At 45.7% G+C, this 8,576-nt stretch overlaps 1 long non-coding RNA gene across 1 annotated transcript; it reads right to left on the bottom strand.

The window, feature by feature from the left end:
* LOC110396540 lies at nt 1,379–7,905 on the bottom strand. Its single transcript, XR_002437039.1, has 2 exons — nt 6,015–7,905; nt 1,379–5,945 (listed from the first exon to the last, which is right to left on the bottom strand). It is a non-coding gene; the product is annotated as an uncharacterized LOC110396540 (long non-coding RNA).

Genomic DNA, 8,576 nt, shown 5'->3' with positions numbered 1-8,576 from the left:
TGTGCCCACTGGGGAGGGAAAACCAAGAAGCAGGTAACAAAATGGTGTGTGGACACATCCCCTTTATTCTACAACTGCTCACTGCAGTGAAACTCCACTTTCATTCTACAGAGTTATCACATCAAAATATCTCTCATTTTGAATCTGATCCCTGTAAAAAATCATGTTTTGAATAAAAAATTTGTGATTTGAAGGAGAAGGGGAGAGCAATATGAAACACAGAACAGAAGGCAATCCGCACTGTCATCTTTCTTCTTGATGTAGTAATGACTGGATGTACCGTGAGGATTTATTCCTGTGTTATCCATGCAGGCCTGCCCCAAGGTACAGGGCCATTTGATCAGTTGAGCTGCATCAAATACTTCATAGGTTTTCCACATGAGAAATACGCTGTGGTCATCTGTTTGCCGTGCTCCCACTTCTCATGTTTCACTTTATGTTTTGGTCTGTGCTTTACTAGATGAACCAGTCTGTATCGTTTCCACATTTAATCTGCTTGCTGAGCTTTCCAGGTTCCTTTCTGTTGCATTCATGACCTCATTACTATTACAAGTCTTCTAAATTTTAAATAATACTATGTGCTCTGTTTAGCATCTCTATAGCAGTCTGCTTACCTACCATTTAAGATCAATACAGAAGAAATCAATGGTCCAAACCAGCTCTGTCATTTTTCTTTTGACTGTAATGCACTGCTAACATTTCCTCCTTGTATCTGGTCTGTTAGCTGTTTTTCTCTTCTGAGATTATTTTAACTAGCAGAAAGTTAAGATCCCTGGAGAACTCCTATTTGGAAGAGTGATGCTGAAAATCTAAGTGTTGTGGTTTAACCTGGCAGGTGGCTCAGCACCACACAGCCATTTGCTCACTCCCACTCTTCCCAGTGAGATGGGGGAGAGAGTCACTAACAAAGTAGAACTCATAGGTCAAGCTAGAACTATTTAGAACTATTTACTAAGATAGAGAAAAGGAAAAGGATTATATAAATGTGTGTGTATATATATATATGTATAAATGTATATAACAAGTGATGCACAAGCACTTGCTCACCACCCCTGCCCAGCTAGCCCCCCAAGCAGCAGGGGGGGCCAAAGATGAACTCCTCCCCCTTCAAAACTCCTTCCAATTGATGGAATAAGATACATCCCTTTGGATATCCCTTTGGACAGTTTAAGTCAGCTGTCATACTTCCGTTCCCTTTCAGCTCCTTGGGCCCTTCACTGAGAATGGCCTTGGGCCTGTATAACACTGCTTAGCAGCAGCTATAAATGCCAGTGTGTTATTGACACTGTTTTTCTCCTAGAATCAAAACATAGCATCATACCAGACACTCTGAAGAAAACAGTTCAATCCCAGCTGAAATTAAGCCATTACATCCAAATAATTTATGCAATTTTATTTTCTGGTATATTAATAAAGAAGCACAGGTCTGCTAACAACAGAAGTAATGGTCTTCAGGTGAACCCATGAAGCACAAGTGCTCTGGCAGTTTTGAAACCATAGTAAAAGCAGCACACTGGATGGAACTGTACCCTGAGCACTTGAGCACTGCTGGGGATCTGGTTTCAGAAGTGGGGGCATCCAAGTGGCTTGTGTGGGCACTGACTTACTTCAGATTGGCACAGTACTTAGTCCAAGTGATAATCTCATCTCCATAGTGAATAGCAAGATTTTCCTTTGTTCTTGTTACTATTGGGCTGCCTCTCAGAGTGGGAAAGTTTGTCTGCCCATTTCCTCAGCAGAGTCTGTGTAGGAAACGTTCTACTTCTGCTCGCTCTCTTCATCCCCACCCAAGGCAGAGAGGTCTCTGGAGCTCATCCCTCTCACCTCTTTCCTCCCTGACAGACCCCAGGGCTGCAGGTGGTGCTTGGAATTCCCCTGTCGGGAGCGGAAAAACCCCCACTGATTGTGTCAACCCGAGTCACCTAGGAGGTGGACACCTGATTAAGTCCAAGTGCTTCTACTCTGAAAGGTCACCTTGCCATAAAATCACATGTGTGAAGTACCCCAATCTGAGGGTCTCAGCCACCACGAGTTCCAAGGCTGTGGGGAAATTTTTGGCAGCTTATGGACATGGACATATCTAGTTATATCCAGGTTTGTAGCGCCTGCAGTTAGGCCCAGAAAAAATATGAAGGTAATACAGGAAATGCACTAGCAGGGTGAAAGGGAAGGCAGATACATCTGGCCTTAGTGGACTAGCAGGAGAAGGGAGGAGAGAGCATGGTAAGGCAGGAGGCAAGGGTGAGGGAAGCAGAGGGCTGGGAAGGACCAAGGGGGGAAGACAGGGTGTTTTGGGAGGGAATGAGGGAGCCAGCAGGAGTGACAGGAGTGATGTGGTCAGAGCTGTTAACCAGAAAGATGAGCTGAGCAGCCCAGAGACAGAGACAGGAGAATGTGTATGGGAAGTCGGAGGGAAGCCTCCATCAAGTCTTGTCTATCAAGCATGAGAGTCCAAGTATTCACTGCTCTGGTAGGAAGACCTGTTAGCCGCACCTGGATGCAACCTTCCTGTCTGCAAACAAGAAGGCAGAGAGGACACCTGCATTAAAAACCATCAACTCTGGAAGAACCAATGCTGTCAGCCACCTCTGAGGAAGCAGGGGAGACAAGAGCTTTAGGGAGGGGGAAGAAAAGATCGACTCTGACTGAGTTAAGGCCAAAGACTGGAGAGGGAGTGGGGAAAATGAGAGAGCCTATCAAAGCAAGATGTAAAAGACCTCTGCATGGCTGGGGAAAAGTTACTCCTTGAAAGCAAGTTCTGTGAGCTGCTGTCCTCAGGATGTCCTCGGGCCTGGCCCAGAGGTGGATGTGGGGAAAAGGAAGGGAGCAAAGCTGGAGTGTGCCCCTCCAAGAGTAGTAGAAAATTAAGGGATAATCAAAAGCAGGAAAAAAAGGCTGAGGAGCAGGGCCTGCAGACAGTCAGGGAGGCCAGCTTTCCACACAGGAACGACAGCTTGGAAGAAGAAGAAAAAAAAAAGCTTCACAAAAGGAAACTAAAAATCTTCAGTAAAAATACATTCCATGGTGACAAACAAAGCAACAGAAGAAACGTGGAATAGTGTCTATGAGTCTATGACACCCCCAGCACCAGGCCTCAGCAGCGTGGTAGCAGCGGGAGTGCTGACAGGCAGTGGGGCTGAGGAGGCAGCAGGGCTCTGAGGGACCCCGAGCCCCAGAGCTGGCGTGGCCCAGGTCCCACCACGGAGTCACGGCTCCTGTCAAAGGTGAGCACCAGCAGCCGGGTGAGCACCAAAAGCAGTGTGTTCTCTGGCAGGAATTTCACATGTCCCTTGGTTAACATCTGCCACGGAAATAAAACACATGAAGGAACAACTTACCAAGCAAAAGAAAGCATTTAACGTTTTGGAAAGCCTTCAGTCTACACAGAATTTTTCGTCTCTTGCACCACAAAGAAAGAGCAATTTTAAAGTCACCAACAATTAGTCTGACGTGTCCTCAGATCCCCGGTGAGAACATGCTTTCCTCCCAAAGAGAAAGTCTTATCTCTTTTCCTCTAAAATAAAGGGCACATTTATTTTCAATCCTGCATAAACAGAAAAGGTACATAGAATAAAATCAATCAGAAAAGATCTTAAACTAAACTGCTGCCAAAGCAATATAAGACTTTGAAGGAGAGAAACACATTTGCCCTCATAAATCACAAATAGCTTGACAGTATCCTTTTATTTTAGAATTGAGAATTGGAATTAGGCCCAGCTCTTCCAGAAAGCTCTTCAACTTCTTTATTCAAGCAAAAGTCATATTCAGTCAAGACAAGATTTCCCAATTAAGCTCAACAGGATCAGATGTAATATTAACTATAGGATTAGAGAAAGCCATGTGTCAGAGCAGGTAGTTGTAAGACACAAGGCTGAGAACAACCCAGACAACAGCAGTTTCTTTCCCTCAGAAAAAGAGTGATGGACAAAAGGGAACTTTCTGCAGTTTAAGATGGCTGTTCTCTTCATGGACACACATTCATGCCAACATTTGAAACTTGCAGTTCATGGAAAAACCGGTTACCTTTTTGTCTTAAGATCCTTAACTTAAATTCTGTGGTGGTGGAAGTCTCTGGCTCTTTACTGCATTTATGTCTGCCTATTTTGTGAACAGACTTTACCGAGAATTTATTTTGTCCATGCATTTTTTATGGCAGAGACTGAGAAAATATTTTCATTAATAATTTTATCAGACATCACAGTTTCTTCTACCGACAAGCAGAATGGAGTGTGTCCCTTTATTTACTTAGCTTTACAGGGATCTGTATTTTCACAGTCACTTCCAGGTGCCAACAATGACTGCTGTTACTGAGGAAGTGAAATAAAATACCACAGATCTTGCCAGAATATCTAGGGTTGCTTATTTTTGTTGTATGCATAGTCTATATACAGGGGTATTTTTAGAGCTTTAGGTGATGTGCTTTATTATTAACAGCTAGATTTGAAGCCTGAAGATGATTTATACTTTTCTCTAATTTAGAAAAACTCAGCTAAAGCCACTACTGTTTCCTTAGCACTTTCTGAAAACTGGTTCCTTCCTAACTCTGTGGAAAGCATCTTGGTTTTTATTTTAAAAGAACAACTGGCAACAAAATTAAAATAATGACAATTCTCCAGTTTTTGGCAACATACAGGCACAAAAGAAGTCCCACTTGGAGTGAAAACACTCAAGAAAGAAAGGAAAATGCTGAAGCCGACAGTAGGTCAGGGGGGAGGGATGGGAAGAAATAAAAGAATTCCTCCAATCCAAAACCCACCAAGATTTAGAAAAATAATAATATCTCAAGGTTCCCATTTTTGACAGAGGAGGTGTTGATGTGTTCATCCAGCCTTTCATTAGTTACGTACCATGAGTTAGTCAAACCATGCTGCATCACTGCAAAGATTTAAATAGCAATGACTTTCAATAAGAAAGTTATGCTAGTGTGTTCATTTTTACAATAAGTATTGCCATTGTAAAAAGATAATTTTATACCTGCTACAGCTTCATCCATTTTAGTAGAGCTCTCTCTAAAACAGATTAAAGTTCATAATTCATGTTGTGCAGAAAACAGCGAGACTAGGCTCTGTGCATTTTTGTTAGGTAATTAAGTGACCTGATTTCCACTAATAAAGAAAGTGCCCTAGTTCCCATTAACACCACTAAAGCCGTTCATTAAGATGACGAAAGTTAGACAGTTCTTAAGTCTTGGCCCACAGTCTTTGAAGAAAACACGGAACCAAAGCCAAGGAGATGTTTGGTGAGAGTTCAAAACGCACAGCAAAGCCTTAATTCCCCACTGCTATCTGTCTTGTGTGGCCACGTACAGCTGCGCGCAGAGCCTGTAAAACACTGCCAGGCAACAATTCTGCACATGTGTAGAAAATCAAGACCTGGCTTTTGAGGAACATACACACCGTGTGGAAGGCTAAACGCTGCAGTTACCAAAAGTATTGAACACGGCGATTTTAAAATGTTAGCAGGCTATTACTACTTCCATTTTACTGATAGGAGACTGAAAGAGAGAGACAAAGCAAGCTAACCTAGATGGAAATGCCCATGAAAATTAATAGAGTTAATTTTTAAAGTGGATTAATTAAACCACAAACAATTCTATGCAGACATCCATTCAAAACTAAAGTTTTTTTATTCTATTCAGTGTTATTTTATTCTGAAAGTGAATTAATTTAAATCAAATTGCAGCCACTTTTGTTGTGAATAAGACCATGCAAATTGAGGTTCAATACAGTTCACAGACACTTCTAATTTACACTCTTTGTTAATGGAATTAATTGGTCTGAGTGCCTGAGCTCACAGAGGAAGCATGCAAAGGTGTGAGGAAGGAAGGATGAGGCTCTCGCCTGCAGGGTCTGTGCCCCCGCAGCCCAGGGGTGCCACCTCGCCATCCTCACTGTCACCATCCTGCACAGTCCTGATCGAGAGGACGTTCTGCCTTTCCCCATCACCTAGGAAGCAGCGACAGCTCAAGCATTTCAGGCATTTAACAGGAGGACCGCAAAACATGCGGCACCTACTGACTGGTGGCGAGGAGGCAGCACTAGATCCAGGATAGCGGATTCATTGATCTCTGTAGGCACCAAAAGGTGGGGAATGCAAACTGCAGGGCACACGGAGTTGTGCTTTCAGTCGGTGGCCTGAAAGCCTGATAGCCTGCTTCACTGCTTCACCGAGATCACATCTGCGGAGGTGCAACTCAGTGACGACCGCTGAAAGATGTCACTGCGAAGGATCTATAAATACTCACTATATTTCCCTTCCTGGATACTTTTTTTAACTCATCATCAGCTTGAAATCATGTTTTCATATAGCAAGCCTCCATGCAATTTTTATACGTCCCAGAACTGAAGTAAAATGAAACAATCTGCGGGTGCGAGCACAGCCCGCCGGGGCAGCGCAGCTCTATCACTGCGCACTCACGGCTGCAAGCCTGCAGCAGCCACCGAAGGCTCGGCCCCACTGTGACCTGTCAGCAGGAGCCCTGCAGCCAGCTCAGTGCCAGGCTGCTCGCTGTGGACCGGGACCAACGCTGCACACCCACTGCACAGCCACGGTGCCGGCAGCGCCACGTGTCTCTACCTTTATTTCCCTCACATTTGCAACACGTGGTTTCCTCAGCCCTTGGAAACCTCACGGTTTTCTCTGCCCTTTCCTCAGTCTGTGAGTACCGCCTTGGTGTGAATTTGGCTAGAAATCACCCCAAACTTTTAGTTACAATCATATCAGATGGAAAAAAAAAAAAACAGTATTTTTTCTTGTTTTTCAGCTTTCCCCGGCAGTTACCGACAAGTCCATCTGGAAGAAAATACAGCTTCGTTATTCAAAGCCAGGGCTGACTGTCTTCCTGTACCGCTCTGAAAGCTTCCCAGTAAGAGAAAATAAAAGCTGCAGAACAGTTACTCATATGCGACTGCTCACGGGGCGCAGGAAATGAGATGCGAGTGTTTGTTTAGAAGTGAGATGGTAAAACACAAGAAACAATTCTAAGACTGAAGGTTTAAGTGCCATAAGCTCGGGACAATCTTGAGTGCCCTGGGATAGAGCTGTTGGGTGACAGCTGCTGCTCTGTCGGGACACCGTGCCCCAACTACTGCACTTTACACATCCCCCACTATCTGAAAGGAGCAATCCCGAAACCTCGGGCACGCGGCAGACTTATCCGCTGGGGACTGAGAGCGGAGGAGCGTCTCTTCCCAGCGGGCCGTGCTGACACGTCCCCGTGTCCCGGCGGTTCCCCACGCCCGTTCCAGTGCTGTCGCTGCCGCCCGGCCCCGCGCTGGAGGCGCTCCCGGCGAGCGGGATCCGTGGTCCCGCGGCTGCCGCCCCCGCCCCAGCCTTCGTTCTCGCCGCGCTTCTGAGGAGGAAAAACTGGGGGGAAAAAAAAAAAAAAAAAAGCGGCCGGCGCGGGGCACCGTTCCCCCCGGCGGGGAGCGGCTCGGAGCGATGCCGGGCCCAGACTCAGTCTCTCTGCCCCGCTCCCCCCCGCCCGGGAGCTCCGCGGCTCCAGGCAGAGCACTGCCTTGCGGCTGTTACCTCGGGGGAAAAGCGCTGGAGAACGGGGAAGGTTATATTAACGCGCTTGTGAGCGCTACTCGCTCAGGAGCGGTAACTGCTCTGCAAGGAGACACCCAGAGAAGCCCCGCTTTTCTGCAGTGGAAAGGGACGCGCCTGACAGCACCTCTCTCCGCCCGGCAGCTACGGAAAACGTAGACAATGGCTGCAGCCTGCAGCTCCTGCACGGCCTCTACTGCGCACCTGCCGCCCGCCCCGGAGTGCGGCATGGGGGAGCCTAGAATGGCCCCCGGAAAGCGGGTAGGTTGGGGATGGGAAGGAAGAAAAAAGGAGAAGGAAAAAAGAAGAGAGAGAGAAAAAAAAAAGAGGAGAAGAAAAAGAACAAAAGAAAAAGGGAAAGAAAAAAAAAGAAAAAGAAAAAAAATGAAAAGAAAAAGAACAAGAAAAAAAATGAAATGGAAAGAAAGGAAAAGAAAAGAAAAAAAGAAAAAAAGAAAAGAATAGAGAAAAAAAAGAAAGAAAAGAAAAGAAAAGAAAAGAAAAGAAAAGAAAAGAAAAGAAAAGAAAAGAAAAGAAAAGAAAAGGGAAAGAAAGGAAAAGGGAAAGAAAGGAAAAAGGAAAGAAAGGAAAAGGGAAAGAATGAAAGAAAAGGGAGGGAAAAAAAGAAAAAAGAAAGAAAGAAGGAAACAAAAGAGAGAAAGATAAGAAAGAACAACGAAATGAACCTGCCTAAAATGGGCGCAGCAGGGGCCTGTTAGCGTTGGGAGTTTCCAGGAGGAAAGACCCCAGCGGGGCTGTCAGGAGGATTTCGCAGCCGGCTCCACGACGCACACCCCTGACATCAGCCTCGCTCGGGGAAGTAAGCACGGGACAGCTCAGGTTTCTGCAAGAGAAAAGCACGGCAGAACTGTGCCCCGGGAAAAAAAATAAAAAATAAAAAAAAATCGTAAGGCAGCGGGAACTATTTCCAGAGTGAGCAAACATCGCACAGCTCTAGCGGCACTGACGCTTGATCCGCAGATGCCGGTACGGAGTCCCGAGAGAGGGCACGGTGCCGCACCGCGGGG

This window comes from Numida meleagris, chromosome 3 (assembly GCF_002078875.1).
Source record: "Numida meleagris isolate 19003 breed g44 Domestic line chromosome 3, NumMel1.0, whole genome shotgun sequence".
NCBI lineage: Eukaryota > Metazoa > Chordata > Aves > Galliformes > Numididae > Numida > Numida meleagris.
The sequence above is the reverse complement of the archived record's forward strand: the minus strand, read 5'-3'. Positions and strand labels throughout refer to the sequence as shown.